The sequence below is a fragment of the Lepidochelys kempii genome, chromosome 2, assembly GCF_965140265.1.
Source record: "Lepidochelys kempii isolate rLepKem1 chromosome 2, rLepKem1.hap2, whole genome shotgun sequence".
Classification (NCBI taxonomy): domain Eukaryota; kingdom Metazoa; phylum Chordata; order Testudines; family Cheloniidae; genus Lepidochelys; species Lepidochelys kempii.
The window spans coordinates 123,646,263-123,671,205 of NC_133257.1; positions in this window are offsets into that span (position 1 = coordinate 123,646,263).

Sequence of the window (24,943 nt, forward strand, 5' to 3'; positions counted from 1 at the left end):
TTTTTCCTGTACCCTTCATTTTGGGTCTAACATTTTTGTCTCACATTTGACCCATGGCAGACTGAGAAGAATGACCCTGTAGGAAGCAAAAGCCAAGAAACAGAGCCCACAATTTTCAAAGAAGAAAATAGGCATTGAAGATGCTCAATATCTCTCAAAACAGATCTTTGTTGGATTAGATCTTTTAGCTTGCATTCTCCACCTCCACAATGAATCTCATACTGTGTGGTGCTGGGGAATTTTTAACTAGTGCTATTTAATATATTATTGACTTGAAAGGAAATGGACAGCAAGATAATATTTCTCAAAATAGTCTATGGAATTAAATGCTATGGGTTGTTGGACTGCATAATGCCAGAGCACATGTAAACTGGATAATTGTGGGGAAATTCAATGGGATTTGGGTGCCTAACTCCCTTACACTCCATTGAAAATCCTAGACTACATTCATATATGAGTAGGCTTGGAAGAATTAGACTTATTGGTAAATGTTAAACAGATTTCACCATCCATATACAAACCTTTGAAAAAATATTTTCATCGATAATCAAAATGTACGGTAGGCAAAGAAAAATACTGCTTTAGAATTTATTAGAATTTGATTCAAGGCAATTTACGTTATATTTTGACATAAGATGTTGACAATTTGTTTTAGTTATGAAGCTTTAAATTTTTGAATCTCAACATCGGTCATTAAAAAAATTGTCTGTCCCCCCCATTGTCCAACTCCCCCATAAATTTCTTCAACCTTGAAAATTTAAATTGATTAAAAAAGAGTCTATATGAGAATATATACTGAAACTTACAATACTCAAAGAAAATTGGCTTTGTCACAATGGCTCTCACTGAAAACTCCTGTTCATACTGCACACTCAAAGTCCTTCATTTCAAGATTCACTTTAGTGCTTTGCTTCATTAATAAAAAGGGATAGAAAATGTGTTCAGTAAGGGCATTCTCACAGTCCTGGGTCCAGTTTTGGACACTTATTGAAAAGTCCAAAGTCCAAAAGTCCACTTATTAGAAAAGTGGAAAGATAGTCAAATGGTCAGTCACAGCAGGATATACAGATCCTAAGAGAATGCCATAACTAGGATTGTGCTTGGAAGAGAAATGGGAGGCAGCATGTTTAAAATGAGGGTATAAAAAAAAAAAAAAAAAAAAAAGACTGACCGCTTTCTTTTATATTGCCTCAGATTTCAAAGCTAAACTGTCAGTCTTAAGTTTCTTGTAAGTATTTTTAAGACCCCCTCCCCCAAAATACCCTCCTCCTTATTTCTTTATCAAGTACCACAGCCTGACTTATTAAAGTTACCAGCTATTCTTAAACATTACTTATATCTTAGCTTGCATAACTACAAGAAATCAAATCTCATGCTTAAAAGGTATCAGACAGACAATTGCTACAGGGTACAGGAAAGATTTCCTCCCCCCCACCCTGCCACCTTGTATACAAAAAGCATAATTGATCCCATTCAGTATGTTTTTAAAATGCTGCAAGTTCACCAAATTCTATGAGGGCATGGTTATTAAAAATGTCCTTGTTTGGCATACAAACTACAGAGAATAGATTTACCGTATGAAAGCAATTCAGGGTATCCCTAAACAACTGTCCAAATGTAGATTTGTTTGTTACATAACTGCACTCAAAAACAAAACAAAGTGCACTCAGTCCTACTTCTTGTTCAGCCAATCACTAAGTTTGTTTACATTTACTGAATCCTACCTTTAATTCCCCACCCTGTAATGCACTTACATAAGGAGATTACACAACAGTACTTGTCTGAGGAGAATTGAAAAATTCTTTAATAAAGTGCAGATATTTGTAATAAAAATAAAGTGAGCACTGTACACTTTGTATTCTGTGTAGAAATTGAATATATTTGAAAATGTAGAAAATAACCAAGAATATTTAAATAAATGGTATTGTATTTAACAGTGCGATCAAACCTGCAGTTAATCACAACTTTTTAAATCTTGTGTTTTTTTTTAAATCAGTTTGACATCATAATTCTGAACCACCTTTTCAAAATCCACCAACCATAAGACATTGCTTGTCCCCCTCCCCCTTGCCCCAGTGGTTCTTTAATACAGGTGTCTCTTTAGTTTTAATATGCACTAATATCAATTTAAGCCATTAACTGATTTTTTTTTTCATAGTGACATGGGTTAATGACAGGGCATTAAAGATAAAAGTTAAACCATACAGCCAACTGATATGGAAGAGGAGGACAATTATATAGATAGGGTGAGGATGGTGCCATGACTATATCGATATAGTCCCCCCCTCCCCTGCTGATATTGGAGCCTGGTAGGTCAACATCTTAGTGGAACGGAAATCACTGATTCAAGGTCTTGGTATGTTCCAAGTGTAACTTAATTTTATTTACACCTATACTCTGATCCTGGAACAGAGGGGGTCATTAACAGCTGTCCAGGCAATCTGCCCAACACCAATGCCCAGTTCCCAGGGAGTAACTCTGTCCCTGGAACAGACTCCCATCAGAGACCAAGGCAAAGAACCAACTCTCCTGCTGCTTGCACAGCTCTCCTATCTTCCCAAGGCTGAAGATTTGCTGGCCTGCTAAATTTAAAAAAAAAAAAAAAAACGAAAACAAAAACAAAAAACCATAGAAGACTACTTGTAACAAAAGCACCTTGTGACTTTAGTCATAATAGATTGAAAAATGATACATAAAGGGGAAGCTGAAGAAATCCAGAAGAGAGATACTTAAAGGATCAGAAGATTTAACAGTAAGGGATTTCCTCCTGCCCCCCCATTCCAAAAAAAGGTAGGTATGTAGTTGTCTGCACTGCTGGTCTTGGATGAAATTTTCAAAAGTGCATAAGTTACTTAGGAGTACAAATTCCACTGAAAGTCAATGGTATTTGTGCTTTTAAGGTACTTACTCTTTTGAAAATCCCACCCTTGAACAAGAAGTTCATGAAATTTAAAAGGGAATGGTGCACTTAAGCCACCTTTGCAGTACTCTGATCTGCACAGCTGCTCTAAATTGTTCCAGTGGGGTATGCCCCTCAGAGTTATTCCAGCAAAGAATGTAGACTAGGAACTTCTTGCCTGTACCCCTTTCCCTTAAACATGGTCACTCTTGGAACAAAGACAGGGTAAATACAAATCTTTACATCACCCAACAATTTTCCCTATATTGGTGGGAAAAAATACTCAAGTGGCTGGTTAATTCAGTTTTAATGCTTTTTTGCGCTTCCAGATGAGCGCAAAGATGGTCACATCTCTCAGCTGAGCACAGGGAAAACTAGGGCCAAAATATGCCCAAAGTGATACAACTGTGAAAACTAAGTGTAACAACAAATTGCGTATCTATGCACAAAATAATCAGACTTTGCTTTTTGCAGGCACAAACACAGCTGCTTTTCTTCCACAACAAAAATTTCATGCACAAATTAGACATGCAACTAAAAAGTATGTCTAAACTTTTAAAATCTGGCTACACAGATTTTGAACATTATCAGATGTGGAAAATCCAACTATAAAGAGTTAGAGACAAATCTGCAAGGAAAAAAGTTAACTAGATTTGTGTGAGTGATAGAGCTCGTAAGATTACTAGGTGAAGGAAGAAAAGGAATTAAGTGTTCAAATGGAACAAAAGACCAGTCAGAAGAGACAGACAATTAAAATATAGAAATATAAAGAACAGCAACTGCAGAGCCACAACGTGTGGTGTGGGACTACAGAAAGAAAGAACTAACCTGGAGGAATACTGTAATTACATAAAGGGAAGAGATATCAGAAGAGGTTCTTTATGCCAGGATTCACTTAAACAAAACATATCAGTGCTTTCTAAAAGAAGAGTGTATGCAATGAGAGAGTGTTAAGCAAGTGAATGTTGATAGGAGAGAACTTAATGTTTTGATTTCTACAAAAAAAATAGATGGAGAACAAAAAATGAGACAAAACAGAATGTAAAGGTAAGGAAGAGGCAAAATGACAATATTGCTGAAGACAAATTAAGAAGGGAGGGCAAGGGGAAGGCAGGGAAATAAGGAGCTGCCAGTATGATGAGCCATCACAACAAACCCTGAGATATGTTCAAAGGGAAGTCAGATTTCAAAAAGGAGAAGCAGCTCAGGAGCCATGGTGCCTGATGACACATACTGGAGGAATGTGCTTTAAGATAAGCAGAGAAAGATCAAAATTAGTGATCAGAAATATTAAGAGGGAAGTCCTTCCCACAGGCTCTACATCGCAAAGAGTAATCCTCCCCTAGGCCATGGATTGGTAGTCGCCATTCAGTGGATGTTGTCACAGTTCAGATCACCTGCATCTGTATTCTACCTCTGTGATCCCTCCAGGGCACCTGCTTTTAGGCTACCAACTCTTTGGCCATCACCTTCCTTAGGCCTCTATCCCTCCTGACTGGGGGTTTTCCAAGCTGTGCTTTGCTTTCTCCGCAAAGGCTACAAACTAGGTAATTGGAAGCAGTTTCAAGTTACCACACAGCTCTTTATAAGCAAACACATTTATTTTTGAGGAGAAAATGTTAGAGAAGACATTACAAACAAGAAGAGAACCTACATGCTTGCTAAAAAACTGACCAGAGGTCCTCCCCAGCCTCCCATTTCAGGTTCTGATAGGTGTCAATCTTTCCCAGTTGTGGGTTTTGCTTTCCTATAGTTACAGATTCATAACCACCTCAGATTCAGAGGCAGACTCACCATGAATAGTAAAGCTTTTCCTTTATACAGCTTGGGCATTTGATCTTGGCTTCACGTAACATGTGAATGGCAGACAACGGCCCACTCCTCTGGGCACAGCTTCCAAAGGCTGGGTATTTGCATAACCAGAAGTGAGGAATTTACATTCACCTCCCCATAGATATTCCCCAGGAAAACCACTTAATGCTTCTTGTTACAAGAGTCTACTCTTGTCTGGCACATTGTTCAACAGAATCCTTTGAACCCACAGGTTTCACATCTGTCATGTCTCCTTCTCCACCCTGAGAGGTTACATACAACCCCAATCCACAGTAAAACAAAAAACTTTTCATTTACTACAACGGACCCCAAAGATTACTGAATTTAAATTCAGTAAAGTCTCCAAAGGATACTGCAGGAAATGTTCCAGCCTAATGGCCACACAAGCTTACATGGACTGAAGCCTCTCACGTGTGTGGAGAAAGTATGTTAAGAAATCTGTCCAGCTCTCCCTCACAGGCAACTTTGAAGAGGGCACAAAACAAGGACCCATGCACATTTAAATCCCAACCAAGAACCTGGAGTTTACTTTATTTAGACAAACCACCACCACCTCAGACACATGCTCCTGGTTTCTAGTCTGTTCTTCCAAATCACTTCCACAGCATTCTACTCACAGTCACCCCTCCTCAGGGTTCTTGGCTAGCTACAGTACAAGAATGATAGACTCTAAGGTCAGAGGAGACCATTATGATAGTCTAGTCTTACCTCCTGCACAACGCAGGCCACAGAATCTCTCCCACCCACTCCTGTAACAAACCTCTAACCTATGTCTGAGCTATTGAAGTCCTCAAATCATGGTGTAAAGACTTCAAAGTGCAGAGAATCCTCCAGCAAGTGACGTGTGCCCCATGCTACAGAGCAAGGCGAAAAACCCCCAAGGCCTCTGCCAATCTGCCCTGGAGGAAAATTCCTTCCTGACCCCAAATATGGCAAGACTGAGCATGTGGGCAATGCTCACTATGCTATAACAGGAAATCTTCCCACCCAGATTCTCTGCCACTGCAACTTTAACCTAATCAGGTCAACACTCAGCTTTCTCTAAGGGCTACTCCTACTTCCTTTAAACCAGCTGGGTTAACAAATCTACAGTAATGACTAATTAACATTTATTCAACTAACCCTTTAATAGCTTCAAAGTTATTGCTAACAGGGAGGGTGAGTTACACAACACTATTAGCTGAATGAAAACACATGGTGGTCCATGTGAAAGTTTCAAAACCCTTGTGTAGCAGTCTTAAGTCCTGCACTCTCCCCCCATTCCCCAAGGTTCCTCCTACAGTAGGCTTTGGTTGGTGAATGCTGTAGCTGTTGTGAATAAGATCTCCATTATTCAATCACAGGATGCCATCCATATTTGGCATTTGACCACAAACCTGGCTGAACTACACACAGGCCCCGTTTTAGGGTAATCCATCAATCATTGACCCATGTCAAAGCCTCTATTTTGGAGGGACAATCCTTATCCTGTGCATAGATTGCCTGAGTATTTCAATTGAGTTAAAAGGGGTGTTTATATCATAGCTACTTTTCACCTCTTCACTCTGCATAGGTGTATCTGCCAATATTGGCAAGTTATTTATTAATATGGGGGAAAAATAGTCATCCTGCTTTAAACACATGAGGTGACTAACTAAAGAGTTTAGTTTAGTACTTAGCTGTTTCATGTACCTGTAAAAACAAGACCAAAATATATCACCCTGTTGGTGGATGAACTACCTGCTTTTGTAAGCGAGTTCACACCTGAGTAACCAGCTCTGGTGGTAGTGACACTGGAATCCTTGTGGATTATTTTCCTCAGAGACTTCAAACTTCAGTTCAGGCTGGCTAACTTGCATCACCCTGTAAGCAGATTTGCAGGAATTTATCCTGAAGTTAGAGCAGATCCTCCACATGGCTAAGCCTTTGGTTGGCCTTCTCTTTGGATCTTGCTTAGATATCTTGGATCCTCAGGTCACTCCTCTGGATGACTTGACCAACCATCACATTGTGTATTTGCACGCTTGAGCTTTTCAACCCACAGAACAGGGCTATATCAGAATATTTGCTTCAAAGACTGTCTCCCATTTTGATTTTTTGCATTGTCCTTTCCAACACTTGGGATGGGGTGGGGTGGGGGAGGAGAGGACAGCAGGAGAAGGGAAACAGTGATAGAGCAGATGGAGCTGGAGAGGTGCCTGGCAGTTCACTCTGGGGAATCCATCCTTCTGCAGAGGATGTCAAGAGAAGCAGGACAAACTAGGCCCTTGACAGCCACCAGGCCTGGAGTGGTTTTGTTCGATCCCACATAAAGCTCCTCAGGAAATGGATCACAGCTCCTGCTTCTATGACCTTGTGGGGGAGGGAGGGAAGAGACTCCCAAAAATCACATCACCTGCCAGAAGATGGCACCCCTCTGACAGATCTGTTGGGAGATAGGGGAAAGGGCCGGGTCTTTTTACACCAGCCTCTTCTGTCCTGATATGACCAATGCTGATGCCTATAGGGTCCTGTGGCATGGACTCCCTGCAGTCAGCATGGATGTCTGGAGCAACTTTCCATTTTGGCTAAGTTGTCAGAAGTCTGTGGTCTGATGCCCATCAACAAATCTCTTGGCATCAATGGTCTGACTGTGGAGTTCTACCATGAATTCTAGGACAGCCTCAGCCTGGATCTTGCCACCCTCTGGACTGAGTCCTTGGGAAGCAGGGTATTTCCCCTGTCATGCAGGCAGGCTGTGCTCACCCTTCTACCTAAGAAGGGGGACCTCCATAATCTATGGAACTGATGCCCAGTATTACTCCTCCACATGGACCCCAAAGTTGTAGTGAAAACCATCTCCCTATGGCTGAAGTCCATACTGGCAGACATGGTCCAGCCTAGTAGGACCTAAACTGTCCTGGGCTGGACTATCTTTGATAATCTTAGGGCTGTCTGGTGCATTATAGACCATCACTATTGAGCCTTCCATGGGAGGTAGACAGAGCTGGTCTGCGTCCACAGCCCAGTCCACACCTTCTGCCTTCAGAGTCTCCTTTATGGTACATGTAGTCTGGCATGGAGCATGTTGGTGCACATCTTCCTCTGCCATCTCTGGGAGCTCCAATACAACCAGTTTTTCTATATCTACCCGAGAAGTCTTCCCTAAAACCTCTGAGCTGCCAGGCTTTTACCACAACCTCCTTGGGACCTGGAATCTAGTTTCAGTGACCAGGTCCATTGCGGCCACAAAGGGGGATGATCTCCTCACAATAACCTGGCTACACAATCCACACCTTTGTTGAAGGTGGTGGAGTCCCAGTTGGGGCACTGGAGGGTGGTATTACCAGAAGAGGTAACTGCTGGACAATGGGGAGAGGGACTGAGTGGATCCTGAGGCACTCAGTCAACACAGAGAGCTGCCCACCCTGTTTCTCCCCTGTCACATGCTCCAAGTGGTGAGGGCACTGCTTCCCTCAAGCAGGTCCTGTGGGAGGGTACTTCCTGCTTACTCCTAGCTCTCTGGAACTCATCATTGAGACCTTGCCCTGCAAGCCTCCCCAGCCACCTGAGTCAGCTGAATGACATCTGGGCCATCTACAACCCACATCCAGAGAACAGCTGTATATAGCTGTGCCTCATACCATCTGCTTCCTCACCCTCGTGTTCCACCCCAGCACCAAAATGGTGGGACCTATTACCATCTGCAGAGGTAAGAGAACCCCAGTGGGCCAGTCTGTACTCCACTCTGGCTCCACAGGAATTTTAATTGGCAGCTCTTCCATGGAGCTGTGAGTACAAACTCCTGTGACACCTGTCCCTTCTGTGATGAGAGGGAGACTGTGACATGCACAAATGTAGAGTTTGTCAGAATGCAGCCCCGCTTCGGGCTTCTTGATAACCTTTTACTGACATCCTGGCTACCGTTTTCCCTATGCCTCCTAATTCATTCACTTCACATCCCATCCATGGGACCACAAATTAGTGAGACCTCCTCATCAACCTCCTCCTGGTGCTCACCAAGAAAGCTCTCCATCATCTCATGGAGTAGGGATCTGGATCCTTGATTTTTAACCTTCACTCCCATCCCTGCATTTTCCATTTGTTGTCTTCAATACTTGTTTCTGGGGTCCAATGGTTCCTCCCATTCAGTGGAGGCATCAGGCCTTTAGCTTTGGGCAGGCTAGATGCACCTGTCCCCGTACCTACAAGTAGTACCAGCACTCAGCTGATCAACTCACTGACAGCTACTCTCAGCGGTTAGAGGGTGTTTTCTAATCACCGGCCAATCAGTGTATCTGGGTTATTTCTTCTGCCTGAAGGCTATTGTGCTTTAAGAGTAGTCTCTGAATAAAAGCAGCAGTGGGTATATATTGGAGACATGGTGGCTGGAGTCCCTATGTCTTCTGAACAAAGACTTTATGCTGAGGTTGAAGACAAGAGTTGTTTCTTACCCTGGGCCATCGAGTGGAAAAAAGGAAACATCCAACTCTATTTCCCCTGGTAATGCACAGCCTGATTAATCCAAACTTCCTCGCTCCATTAATAGTTTCTTCTTTTGATCTGTTTCATTCTTTATGAAACAGTGGAGTGAGTCCAGGCTATTGCCAATCAGGAAATTTGGACAAAACAGATTTTTATTGGAAAATGCTAATTTGTCAAAACTGAATTTTTTAGTAGAAACGTATTGGATTTGACTAAAAACTTCCATAGGGAAAAGTTTCAGTCCCTCTGACTGTTTCCCAGGTCCAGGATGCAATTATTGGTCAAAACTATGGCAAGTCAACCCCAAAAGAGCCTGGCTGTTAGGACAGTGACCTGGCAGATCCAGGTCATGTCCCTGGTCTGAATCAGGCAGAACAGGGATGTGAAGTTGGCTATCCCACATTCCAGGTGAGTGCCCCTGCCCCACCAGCCTATTGGCTATTCTGGGGCGAGTTTCTCTCAGTCTCTGCTGCTACAGCGGTTACAATTTGTATGAACGAGAATATTTATAGGAGCAGTGATATGAACCTGAGTCTCACATGATCCACATGTGGGCCTTGATCACTGGGCTATGGACTCAGTCTCTCTGCTAATGTGTGAGAAAAAGACAAACTGCCTTTTCTTCACTAGGATTTCACCTCATGTTAGCTACACACAAGAATACACCTTTTTTTTCCCCTCTAGTGAAGAAAGCCAAAAAGGGTAATGAATGATCTCCTACTGACATTTGATTAGGGTGGGGGTGTCAAATTAACCATTTTGGTCACGTGGGGCCTCAGAAACTTTGTATATGGGAATAGAGAGTGTTGCTTCTGCAAGAAAAGGACAGGGTTGAAAGGAAGGGGAAAAAAAAAAAAGAGTTCCCTAGAACTGTTTTGAGTGGTTCTAATCATACTTAGTAGGTTGGAGTCTGTGATGACTGATAATTTGTGTAATTCATGAGACATTTGGCATACAGTATCTTAGTCACCCTTGTTCAATGTATAGGAGACCTTCTAGCAAGATAATCAACATGGGCTAGAGCTTCATCAATATGCTTATGACAGTCAACTGTCTTGAACTCCCATTGAAGTCCATCATTTATGTGACACAGGATCAAGCCCTATGTCTCTTGCCCTGTGAGCTCTGTTAGATTAGTTTCTGCCTTAGATGCATGATATTGCCAGACTGGTACATCAGAGATTTCTCATCCTAATTCTGGCAAGGCAGAAAGAAAGCAGCTTCCCAGAACCTTCATGTCCCCACTAATGGACTCATATGGGTATTTCTGCAGAAATGATTGTCTTTCTAGTAACATTAATATCAGTGGCATATTATTTCTCATTCAAATATTGTGAAACAAATGATTGTAAAATGAAATGGAAGTACAAATGATGAGTGCCTTGCACCTCAGACAGGTATGTGCTTGGGGTAGTTAGCCTCATGTGCTGTACCCCACAATGGCTGCACTATTTTTAGCAGATCAATGAGAACTAGCACATACATCTTCTGGAGCTGTAGGGTATACCCTACGTCACTTAATAGTCACACGTTATGATGTTTTAATTATTACACTGTACAGTCCTGAGCAATGGTCCTTGTGAAATGGCCTATATATAAAAATCAGTGCATAAAAGTAACACTTTGTCTATAATATTAATTCTAAATTTCAATAGATAAGGCTCTAGAGCCTTTTTTGCTGTGGCTTTACAAGAGGAGATTGTGTGTGCACACACATGTGAGTGTGTGTGAGAAGCACGTGCATTGGTGCACAAGGGCAGAGGAGACTTTACACAGTGCAATACAGTTTGCTAAAAAACCTGTAAGGTCTGTTGTATTAAGCAAAGTATGCTATAGCTCAGATTAAAATGTATATTCAATTGATTAGCATTTCCAATTAAATTTATGGGCAGCAGAGATATGATATTATTCATAAAATTGCACCAGATATGATGCTTCAACTGCATGTGTGCCATAAAAAGTATAACAGCATACTATCAATGGTTCTAATTACCTCATATCCTTTAGAGAATGGCAGGTGGCCAACAAAGTAAAATCAAATGAAGGGAAGATGAAGCCTTTGTTGGCTTTTAGTTATGTAAATTACGAATTTTACTCAACAAGTTATTTAGATGAGTAGAAACAACCACCATTTGGAAGACTAATTATACAGTACTTACAATGTTTAAAACACCCAACTGTACTTTATAGTCTTTGTAGGGAAGTATCTTGCATTGTACTAAGTTAATGACAGAATTGAATCTGGCTTATTTCTTCTGTGAGAAACCTCCAAGGAAAACCCAGTACTGCAGAAAGTGAATTGGTAAGTCGGTCAATTAGTAAGATACACTCTTCCTCTAAATCACTCTTCTTCTCTGGCTTTTAAATAAATAATTTGAGCCAATGTGCCAGAATGGTATTAGGATGCATAATACTGCTGGAAGCACTAGCTTTCAGATGAGTTGTAAGGGAACACTATCTCCAGTGTTCCCTTAGCGTCATATTCTGACAAAGTTCTAGCAGAATAAATGATAGAAACATTCACAAATTTCAGAGTGGTCACTGTGTTAGTCTGTATCAGCAAAAACGAGGAGTCCTTGTGGCACTACTTCAAAAAAAGTTTTTTCCTCCCTTGGTATCCTGCTGTTAATTGATTTATCTCGTCAGATTGACCTCACACTTGGTAAAGCAACCCCCCCCATCCTTTCATGTATTTATACCTGCCTCTGTATTCTCACTCTATGCATCTGATGAAGTGGATTCTAGCCTATGAAAGCTTATGCCCAAATAAATATGTTAGTCCTTGTGGCACCTTAGACTCCTTGTTATTTTCACAAATGTTTTCTTGAATTCTAAAACAAATTGAGACGGGATTGTGTTCACAATCCCATCAGGTTTGCTTTCCACAAATATTTATGTGAGTAAGGTTCACTAGCTCAAATACTCCTGAAAAGTGAAAATCTTCTGAAAAAAAAAGTGATATTTAAGCTTGAGCTTTGCCAAGGGCAAATTTTGATTTTATTCAGTTCTAAAATTTGTGATAGTCTGATTAGTTAACGAAAAGAATTAACAGAGGAAGATAAATATATCATGTGACTCATGTACCTTACCAAAACATGAATTGTGAATTATGAATGTTTACAATTTGCAAATAGTGAATGAGCTGCAGGCCAAGAGTTATTCATTAGACACGTGTGTACTTTAAATAATAAATAAGAGTATTTTGTGATCTGTTCATGGATATACACAAGCCAAAGAAATTGTGAAATATGCTTTTTTCGAAGAGAAAATATGTAAGAAACTCAGACACTGACAGCCATTTCTAACCCTTAACTCTTATGGGGCAGCTGGGGGTGGGTGACCCACAAGCAAAGTTTTAACCCCCAAAATGGAGATGTGCCAGAGACTTCATGAAGTCCACTAGAGACTTTGCTGTTGCATGGAAGATATTCTAGTAATGAGTAGCAGTATAAAACCCAAATAGATATGTTTGTTGTTATTCATTTACTCAGTTCTAGTAAGTACATTCTTCCTGACTAAAATTCTTACTGGATGTGGTACTCCAGTCTGATATGGTCTTATCCATCTCTAAACTGTTGCATAGTGTTTCTGTGTACTGGCAGCACCACTTGACATTTCTAACTATTCTGGTAGTCTCTGCCCACTTTGACACCCTCTCAATCTTCACTTCCTACATTTTCCCAGCATGTGCACTGTTCTCTGTGTGCATTTCCCCTATCTTGCTGATGTTCACAGAAGATCCAGGTTACAGTCTGGGACATTAGAAAGGATGGAATTGTTAGCTGTAGTCATAGTGATCAGTAAGTGATGATTAAAGATATTTAGTCACTGCTTCTTTCCTCTTTACCTTGTGAATAGACTGATGGAATTTTAAATTTTGTGCTCTGCCTCTCCCTCATTAAAGGCAAAAGTCTCTCAGATCCACATGGTAAATCTTAACTCCAATATTCTGTTCTCTATACATTTTGGAGAGCACCCCTGGATATCAGTGCACATGAGGGGCAGAATAGTAGAATCAGCCATCTGCCTTGCAGCTCTGACAGAAACATCTCTCTCAAGTGAGTTGGGCAGAAAACAAAAGCTATTAACCCTTACATCTCTCTAGCTGAATATCCTGTTTCATAAACTGCCCTATCTGCTGAACCCATGCATAACCCCCAACAGTAAAATTAGGTGAACAGTTTAATATTTGACTTTGGGAGATTTTCAAGTTCAAGAAATCCAATACTGAAGTGATAGGTAAATCCTTGAGTTCAGTTCTACCATTTCTCCATCCCTATAAAAATAACCCCCTACCTGTGAATCCCAGGATTTCCCCCTACTGCAATCTTAAAAAGGTAGCAGAATACTCTTTACCATAAGATGCTGCCCAGTAGCTTGTAGCCTTGCATTCCACAGTCTGAAAAGAAGAACAACTGAAAACTGCACTAAGTGGTGTGTCACACCAGAAGCACACAATATGCTGAGATCTGCCCTGGCTTCCAGTGAGTTTCCAGTAGAATTCAAGGTTTATTAGAGATTTGTAGGTTTATGTAAAATATTTTGAGATCTAAATTACTTGAGAAATCTCCTCTGCCTTGTTCAGTGGTGACTCCCAAGGGTTGTTATACACAGGAGGGAGTTGCTTTCAAGGTGTTCCCTGGGAGGAATCCTTGATTTTGAAATTCACAGCCTCATTGGCCTTCAGGAACAAAGATCTGCTAACTTTCTAGGCACACTTCAGAGCCTTTTGGGGAAGTGGTAAATTTGGAGGGGATTATGTTTGTATTATAGTCTTATTAGCTGGTGGGTATCCATTTTTGTGTCAAGGTGTGGTAAACAGTTCCCTATTTCATACTGAGTGTTTTGATTTGTGGATTGGATGTCCAGAACATAGAATGAGCACCTGTTGGGGCTTTATGTACCTAAATATACCTATAGATAATTTGAAAATCAGGTATTTAAGATTTGGATCCTGTAGCAGAATCTGCGGGTTATCTGAATTATGTGGGTGCAGCGGTCCTCATGCCTTGACTCAGCTGCACAATCACTTCCTTCTTTATGTAGGCAAATCCCTACAGACACAAAAATAGAGGATGGTTTTGATGGCTGAAAAGGAGGTTGTGTTTTAAGCTAAATGTGGAAAGTACACTATATTCCTGTTTTTTCACTTCATTATAACAAAGAGGGAAATGTGAAGCCAAACAGGCTTTAATTTACCAGGCAAATTAGGTTGTTTTTAATACTAGAGTTGGGTCCATAAACCAAAATTTTTGCTTTGAACCCTTCCAAACTAGGGAAAGGCCAGATCCAAATCCAAAATTTGTAGCAGGCTTCTAGGGATAGATTTACACTGCAATTAACAGCCCTGGCTGGCCTGTGTCAGGTGACTCGGGCTCCAGCTACCCGGCTGCTTAATTGTATTGTAGACATTCAGGCTCCCATGAGGAGGGAGGGCCCCAGAGCACAGGCTCCAGCCATGGTTTCTACACCACAATTAAAGAGCCCCATGGGCTTGTAGGGTTTGGGCTATGGGGCTTTTTAATTGTGGTGTAGAAACCATGGCTGGAGCCTGTGCTCTGGGGCCCTCCCTCCTCATGGGAGCCTGAATGTCTACAATACAATTAAGCAGCCGGGTAGCTGGAGCCCGAGTCACCTGACACAGGCCAGCCAGGGCTGTTAATTGCAGTGTAAACATATCCCTAGGTCTACAAAGGGAAATGTGGAAACCCCAGGTAGTACTACTCCTGAATTTAGGGAGTGGTTGCATCCCATTTTGGATCAAAACTTCCTAATATAGGTGGTTTTCTAATCCCTCAGGAGGACTTTAGTGGTACCTACAGATAAGAATGATGCTTCACACTTCTGATTAGCTCCTTTATAGTCCCAGCATGACACACTCATAACATGAAGTGCCAGCAATTTAAAACACTGCTCGCTCACTTTCTCTCATGTTAAGAGGTTGGTAAAAGTGGGCATTTTGCTGCCACTAACTGGTAGAAATAAATATCTCGTAAATATCTCGTATCATCTTTCAGAGATGTTTAGAAAGGTACCGCACATTCCTGAGCAAGTGGTTTGTGAACCATTTCCCAGTTATGCATCTGCTAGTGTGTGTATGTGAGAGAGAGAACTGTTCAATAGGTCAGCTATTGATAGGACAGGCTTAGCAAGCAATAGCAAAATCCACACCAGTAAATTTGTTTGCAGGGGTCAATGAGTACTGACTGCTTCAAAAGAAGAATCAATAATAGATTTCATTGCCATTGCTATGAACATATATTAACAAACATACCACAGAAGTAATTTTGACCCTGTGCTGTAGAGCATGGATAATCTATATCTTTGTCCTTGCCCAGACTGAACTCTACTTGATTATGCTAATTAAAGACTAAACAAAGTGCTGATTTTTTTGTATAATTAAGAGATGAGTATAACAAGGCAATAAGTGGCTTTTGTGGGAGATTTAATGCTGAAGCAAAGCTGAGATGCTTGAGAACTTCAACAAATGGTTTTCGCAAGCATAATCTTCTACCTCAAACATTATTTCTGTTGTACAGACAACACAAGAGCAGGTTACAGAGCTTTAAAATGTTTATTTTTAGCTTGTGAGAATTTAAAAGTTCTGTGTTACTGCTTTCTTCATACAGGTGGCCCAAGCCTTAAAGTTGGACCCAAATCAAATACCCATGTCTGAGCCAATCACTGTTTCTTGAACTTTAGTGGCAACACTTTGGCAATAGGGCGGAAATGAAAATTACACAAAAGTGTGGCTAACCACCACAGTTTATCACCCTGACCAATATTGTCTCATTGTTGTGCTAGATACTGTACAAAGACAATCCCTGCCCCAAAGAGCTTACAATCTATAGCCATCTGTTTTTTGTCTTATACTTAGACCGGGCACTACAAGGAAACAGTCCTCATCCATAACTGAGGCTGCTAGAGAACCACTGCAATAGAAATGATAAATACTTTTCTAGAGAATAGTCTGTATGGAAGTTAAATAATGGGATTGTATGAGGGTGTGTAATTATGTAATCCATAACTTAGCTAGACCTTAACTTGCCTCATGTATTGTAGATACATTTAATTGTAGGCCTGAATTGTAAGCAGAAAGTGGCAGGAACCATTATTTTCTCCCTCCCTTCCACCCATTTAGATACCTGTTTGATTGGTGGGTGAAATTACATAGTCAAGCATCTAAAAAGATATGCAGATGCAAATAACTGCATCCATGATTTTGTACCTGCAAATTTTGGAGACTTTTTGAAAATGGAGGCTACAGTGTACAATGGTCTTCCAAGAGATTGTACAGGACTTATTGACTTGGAAGAATCTATCAGTGCTCTTGGTAAAGGGAACATCTTTAGACTACATCCCTGAACTAGACTCCTGGCCTTGATTTGCCTACACGTACCAGAACTGCAATGGAATGCTGTGGAGAGATTAGTGACTATACATGTTTTGGCTATAAGTTTCCTGCCGTTTTCATCGTAAGCTTGCAAGTGATAAGAGATCTGATTTTTTTTTTATATTAAAGGACTTGTCTAATTCAAGGACCTTTTAAGGCCCTTCACAGCTTACTCCTGACCTGCCTATCATCTCTAATACATTAGAGTGCCATCAATATGAACCTCCACCCTGCCAAGGATGTCAGCCTTCTTTGCCAATTAGTCAAATTTTCTCTCAAGCTCCATGCTTTCAGCCATGCTGCTTCTTAGTGGGAGGAGCTCTTCATTAACATTTGTAAAGCCAATATCTCTTTCACATTCCTCTTTAGTCATCTCTCCTTTGATTTCTACAAAATCCTTGACAGTGGCGAGGCAACTGATACGCTAAGACTGCTCTTATTATACTGACCAGAGCCATTTCATTATTTCCTTTATCCACCTTCTGTCTCATCATATGGAAGCTTGCATGTTCCTCTCAGCAGAGACTGATCCTTAGCACAATGCAGCCTTCATACGCAATAAAGCCTTTAGGTGCTACCACAGTGTTATATACACACGTACATATACACACACACACACACACAATAGTAACAATGACTCACAAGCCCAAACTGGCTAACAATTTCCTTTTGATCCTTTTCGTTCATTCAGACCCCTTCCTGCTTTCAGCTTTTAATTTTTGCTCCAAATTGAACCAGAGTAGAGGCTAATTCCCATAGCAGTGAAAGCCATTACCTCTGCTTCTATTTTTGTTTAAAAAAAAATTTGGTACTTTACCTTTTGGAGCTTGCCAATTCCCTAACAGCACAACTTAGATCATGGTTTTGCAATAGCCGAATCATGTGTTACTATGTTATCAGCTTTGGCTTTGATTCAGCAGAGCCTTTAACTATACTCTTAGATTTAAGTTTGTGTAAATGTTTTGCTGAAATGGGGCCTTTGTACTTAATCCACAGCTAAAGATTTTAAATTCTTTTTTGTTGTTGCTGTTTCCGTTTCCTTTTTAGCTGCTACTTTCTTATGACAATCCCAAGACCTCTCAAAAAGGTAGAATTTTAAAATCTGGGACAACATTGCTTTTTATGCAAGTAACTGCAATGTGGCGTTTGCTCTGTAACTATAAGGAGGATGGAGAGAATCCGGACCTGATTCTCTACCGCCTTGCATGTTGCAGAGTCATTTACATTTGTCCAGAAGGTTACCAAATCAATTTCCTACTAAAATTATCCTATGGTAGCACTTTAAAACCACTTTGCGCATATTACTATGCAAGGTACAGGACAGTAGAGAATTAAGCTTGAAGTGTATTTATTCTTTTGTATATCAAATGCTGCTGCAATTTGTGTCAGTGTTAATCTGAAAACCTACCTCTTTAGTTCTTGATACTCTGAAGAATAAACAAGCAGAAAATGCCAAGAAAATCTAAAACGATAAACCAATTAATATCCACACAGTCAGCAACAGGCAAGTTCATTTTTTTCAAGTGTGCTTGGTCACATGGCTGACTGATTACATGGCCAGCAATATGAATAGAGTGGGTGATTTTATCTACATTCTTCTCTTGACAGCTCCAAACCAAATTCTGATTCATTAGCCCCCCATTACTAAATTCAATCAAAATGCAATACAAGAATTTCCATTTAATAGACATCTGGAGACACAGACACTCTGGGGAACATGACTATTGTTTTTATTCTCATCCTCAAAGCCTATTTAAGAATTGATTAAATTTTTCAGAAGCCACAACATAGCCCTAGAAACTGGCATCAGATCTATTATGTAGTCTGAGCATGACCTCATGGTGAAAGCTTAATCCAAGCTAAAAATCACTAAACAATGCAGATTTAATAATCTCTTAATTAGAACCCTAACAAACAGTTGAATTAAAAGTTACCAAGAGCTGTTAGTACAGCTCTTGAAATTTCTCATACAAGGTAGGATACCCTGAACGTTGTGATATAAGGCCTTCTATTCTGTAGTCCATAGAAAAAAATTTGAATATAGAAACAAGATCACTTTTCCAAATAAAATCTACTACCTGAGAGAATCAAGAAGAAGCTAATCCAGCTATTGACTGAGAGACCAATACATATGCTTAAACTAACAAAGCAGGCTTACAATGAAAGGCTGAAAAGCTTAATAAATTTTTGCTCATCAATTTCAGGCTGAAATACAAACACACACAAGCTATTTACAAATAACTGAAATAATAATAATAAAACACCCCATCACTATATGGAGTGATTTTTTTTTCCCCAGCAGCATAGTCCGTATTCTTGATTTAAGATCATCATTTTAAAAAATGAAATAAAAAGAAACAATTTTTCAACATATCCACACACACGATACCTAGCCTATACTCTATGCATCCTTGACAATAAGGTATAACCAACAAAACAGGCAGATTTATGTATAAGAGTGAGTATGACAGGATTGGGACTCACCACCACGCCTCCCACTGGCATGCCTGGAAGTTAGCTCAGTCCATGTGGAGTGCCCTCGGATGGGAAACCACCAACAATCTTTTGCCCTCTGTTGGCATCTGGACCCGCATTGCTCCCTTCTCTCACAGCATCTTCTTCAGGACACTGCCCTCCGGCAGTGCCCCCTACTCCATGCTCACCTCCTTCCAGGTGCATGCTATCAGCAGTTCTTCTGCTTCGTCCCAGTGGCCAACCACACCCCTAAAGTGTGACACCTGCACCAGTCCGTGATGGCCAGTCCTAACAGCCAGGTGTTAGTGCAAGGGGGGACCCAGGTTTCCTTTGGTGGCTGCCTTCCTTCCTGTCTACCTTCTCTCCCTTTGTCCATCTCTCTCCCTGGGCCATTTCCCCTTCGCACCAGCTACCAGGCTGGAGTTCCCTTCTGCTTCCCCGGCCTGTGCAGTACTGCGCTGTCCCTGGTGCTAGTCTCCTCACACAGGAGAGGGACCTTCACCCTCTGAAGGCCTGGGACAGACTACCTGCCTCTCACCTGGGCAGCCTTTATATGGGCCTTGTCTGGCCCTGATTGGCTGCCTCTAGCTCAGCCCTGATTGGCTGCCCACAGGCCCTCTCTGATTGGCTGGCTGTCTGCACAGCCTCTCAGGTCTGCTGTAGCCCAATCTGGCCTGGGGGTGGGGCACTGCCCCACCACAGTGAGCTTATAGACAGATTCCTAAGGACTAGATTCTTAAAGGTATTCAGGCACCTAAAGATGCAGATATGTGCCTAGTTGGCATTTCAAAGGAGCCTAGGCATGTAGGGTCAGATTTTGAAAAGGATTTTAGGCACTTAACTCCCATTGGATATTAGGAAATGCTATTTCACTAAGAAGGTGGGGAAGCACTGGAATGGGTTACCTAGGGAGGTGGTGGAATCTCCATCCTTAGAGGTTTTTAAGGCCCAGCTTGACAAAGCCCTGGCTGGGATGATTTAGTTGGTGTTGGTCCTGCTTTGAGAAGTGGATTGGACTAGATGATCTCCTGAGGTCTCTTCCTACCCTAATATTCTATGATTATATGATTCATTGGGAGTTAAGCATCAAAATACCTTTAAAAATCTTGTCCTGAACTGTTGATTTCAATGGGAGTTAGGTGCCAAGGTGCTTTCGAAAATCCTACTAGATGCCTATCTGCATCTTTAGGTGCCTGAATAGCTTTAACAATCTGGCCTAGGAGCCTGTCTCTTTAGTAATTTCAAAAATTTGAGCCCGTAAGCTTTTACCTGTCAAGCATGACTTCTTGCTATATCACTTCATGCTGCTCCAGCTTCAATCAGATTTAATTTTCTCTGTCTTTACTCCCTGCTGGTTAGGGGTTATACTGCTGTGTTTTCACCCTCTCTTTTATCCATGTTAATTATATTTTACATTGGTATTGAGATTAATAAGGGTATGTATCTTAACTATATCTCTTTATGCATTTATATGGACGCTATCCATGCAGCATCAGCGCACTCCAAGTATTTAAAACTACTAACGACAATGATCTCTCATGTCTCCCCCAGCCTGTGGGAGAAATAGCTCAATTCACTGTTTGTTTAGTTTCTTTGTGTTCATTGTGCACACATGAAAGAGAAAGAGAAGTCATATAGTGAAGGCTTTAGTCAGAGAGAGGAGTTTGCATAGAATGCTTTAGGATAGTCCGTCCTGTGCTCCCCAGTGCAATTGCTATGCTTGACAGTCCAGTGCAGAGGGAGGAATAGGCCACGGTTCCATTTCCCCTCTGCTCCCTCTGGGGACAAATGTGTCCCCCACCACATCTCAGAGACTATAGTTTTCCCTGGTCCTAGCATTAGATTCAAAATCCGAGTGCAGTGATGGAGCACTTACCCTGTCTTCCTCCCTATGTGCTCATGCTTGGTCCAAGACCAGTCTAGCCCACTGGATACAGTGGGATCACAACAGAATAAAAGTGTCTTCTGGGAGAAGATAAAACAAATATTTAAAAATACGTCTTAACCATCAGCTGAATGTTTTCAGCTCCTTACTACAAGTTAACAATGACTCTCCAGATTAACAAAACAAACAAAAAAAAGGTAGCTCTCCCCCTCTGGGTTTCTCCTGGTAGCAGCCCACTTTTCCATTGTGGAAGGTTGGAAACTCCCTATGGATCCACTTGGGGGATGCTAGTTCAACAAATCTGGAGTACCCTTGTCCTGGAGGAAATTACAAGCCTGAGACATAACAAAAATATGCAATATTTTGTCATCTGGTGACCGTTTATTAACTTCTCTGAGTCTAATAACGGTGTTACTAAGCCAACCTGCCTAATGTTATTTTAAACCACCATGGATGTTAACATGCAGCTACACTGTTTAAATTGTACCATGAAGTTCCATGTTTCCTGAATCCCAATGTCTCTTTATAAAATGGGCTCTCATTATTAGAAAAGTGATGCTTTCTTAAATTATTAGCCATGGTCACTGAACCTGAGATATGCATCAAACTGGGTTGTTTCTGGGTTGCACTTCATCACCAGTGAGAAAGCTCTGCAGCCCAAATTTCACCCTCAGTAACATCTGTGTCATCCGGTAACAGTAGCTGCTGGACCTGGTGGACACTTCACATTTGTCAAGATACCTAATCACAATAAACATATACAAAACAATTAAATGGATGTATAACTTGCCAACAAAACAGGATGCAAAATATATCCCTAACAGTTTGATGAGATGTTTAACAGACTGGGGTGCATTAAAGGTGTAATACATCATGTTGATATAGATCCCAGTAAGCTGGCAAATATACAAGTGCCTCATAAAGTCTCATTGGCACCAAGAAATAAAGTAAAAGCTGAAGTTGGCCATATGGTAAAATTAGACATTATGCATTAAGCACATGCAGATTTCATTATTTGAGGCCAATTCTACAATGGCAATTGAACGACAAAACTTTTGTTAAACCCCTCCCCCGAAAGACAAAAGTTTTGCCGCAGCAAGCGCTAGTGTGAGCAGTGCGTTGTGGGCAGAAGCACTCTCCTGCCGACAATGTGAACGCCACTCGTTGGGGGTAGAATGTTTCTGTCAGCAGGAGAGCTGACGAACAGTGGCTACACTGCGCAACTATTAGCAGTACGGCTGTGGTGATGCAGCCATATTGCCAAAAGCTGTGTAGTATAGACATAGCCCTAGATGCAGGATATCATCAACTAGAGAATCTCCAAAATATGGATTTTTTTCTCTACCCCTCTTTTCACAGCGTCTCTACTTTTTCCACTTTGTTCCATTTTTTGCTCACGTTTTTGACCTTCCCTTTCCCCTCCATTTTCCTTCTTCCTCCCAGTCTCTGCTAAGTAGAACATTGACTCAATGATCTTTGAGTCAAGCATTCAAATTCACAATGTTCCAGAAGGATCAATATTATGGAAACTTGTTTTCCTATCCATGCTTGAGAACCACAAAGCAAGAATGAAGAACACAGGAGAGCTAATGCTTATAGTGGTGAAAAGAAGGCTGAATGCGTAAGGACAGATAGGTATAAAATAAGGGGAAACAAAAAGTAATAATACATACAGAAATTTTGCTTTGAGATGCATGTGACTCGTGTGACTCTCTTGATGTAACAGAGCAGAATGTAAGGACCAGTTTGTGTTCCTCCTTACATGGTATACAGAGGAAGTGGTGAGGGAAGGTGCAGAGAGCCCTTTCTCTTTAGCACACAATGAGGCTACAATGCCATGATTTATTTCCTGAAGGAAAAAGAACTTCAGGGAGATTGGTAAGTACCTGAGAGAGGAAGGGGAAGGTTTAGAGGCAAACTCTGTCTCCCTTCTGCTCCCACTGATGCTATACAAACAGAGAAGTTAGATTCAAACATACTCTTGCCGAAAGGTTGCAACAGAACACTACTTTATTTCTTAGAATTCAGAATTATAACACAGAAGACCCAAGAGCAAATAAAGATACAGAGGCACAACTCACCCCACCATACTGGCTTTCTGCAAATTGACTGACTGCACTGTGCACACTTCCCAGCAGAGCCCCCTAATCCGCAGGACCGTGAAACCTTTTAGGATTTAAACTGACAGCTTGTAATTTTTACACAGTTTTCAATACACCACAGGGGTCAGTGGCATAAATGCCCTGATCTAGCCCAAAGTGTGCCACTAAGTACTTTAGAGGAAAAAAGGAAACCAGGTCTGAGCCACAAGGAAGCAACAGTCTGAACAGAACTATCTTAGCCTATCCAGTTTCTTTTCTCAGTGATCTTTCTACACATCAGTCCCTCTATATTGTTGCTGAGGAAGTTAGAGCTGCAAAAGTGGGACTATTTACCTTGAAGAGCAACTTTGGAGAGACATGCAGTTTAAGACCAGAGGGACCACCAGATTATTTAGTCTGACCTCCTGCATATCACAGGCCACTACACATCACCCAACCACTCCCTTCCCAAGCATAACCACCAGAATGAGACCCACAAAACAAAACAATTATGGTGCACATTATAACATATGATACTTGCTTCATGATGTAGTGTGGATACACTATGACACTGCTGCAGTTGGACACAGTGCCATCTCCTATTGATAAATCATCAGAAGGTGAACACAAAGCACTGTCAGGATGATGTATCCTCATTATTTGGTGGCCCTTGATGGGCTGTCACAGACTCCATTCGTTATACATTCTTCTCTTCTTTCTCTCCCCATTGGCTCCTAGAAGAACAGGAATTTCCTCCCCCTTGCCCCCCAACCTTTCTTCTTCTCCCTCTCCTGGCTGTTTATAGAAGTGTGAATCTCTGTTCCTAAAGCTTCTGTTCCTGGTTGCTTGAGGGATGGATGGGCTATTCTGGCAGAGGGGATGAATGCACATAGATCAAGAAGGCAAGACTGGGTGGAAGCAACTATTATTTTAAATTGGTTAAAAATTAGGGGTGAAATCCTGGCCCCATTAAAGTCAGGAGCACTGACTTAAGGAACCATTTTTTAATAACCTAGGGGTTATTAAAATATAAGGCCTTTTCCTATGTATGGAGGAACTGGAATGTCTATTGCCTTCTCTGTAGACTGGGACTTAGCTCACTATGCAATCTTTGAATCACACATCTAGTTATGATGATGTTTTAGTGCCTTGACCAGTCATGTTTTACTACTGCCTACAGTCCTTTTAAAAAGTTTGTTACTGTGAACTAACTGTGCCATCTTGTGGTAGCCTGGAAAAAATACAGGAATGTGTTTGCATGCTACAGCATTGTCTATCACAACATCCTTTTCCACTTTGAAAGAGATGGGCTCTTGTTCAAACACTTGGAGAGTCTGGCTACGTGCCAGGATAATTACAACACAAGCACACACACACTAATTAGAGAGGTAATTTGCTCTCATCTTACTCTCCAGATCTATTGGAAATATTCTTCGATCTACCCATTGTACAAATTTTATTTACAGAGATCTCCTCAACTGTTAGAGCTGGGGAGAGAGGGGGAATTCCCAATCTCACAAGTGTGGTGAAAAAGACCCCAAAACGTCTTGCAACTTTGTCTGCCTTCCCCGTTATGCTTGTTAATTTTTTCAGGGGGGAGGGGAAAATCTGCTTTTGTAGAAGATTTTTCCCATAGAAATGGCAATGTTTTTGTTTTGGGCTGATTTGGAAAAGGTCCTGATAGATTCCATGGTGATCAAAGTTAGAAATTTGTGAACTTACAACAATCACAGTTTTCAAAGGCTGTGGAGGTTGCTAGATTTTATTTTATTTTTAAATGGAGAATAATGTTATGATTATTGATTTCATTGCAGCAGTTGCAAAGGAGAAAGGGAAGAGACCAAAGGGGAAATACTGGCCCCTTTAAAGTCAGGGCAATATTCCCATTGACTTCAAAGGTGCCAGGATTTCATATATAAGCACTTACTATCCCC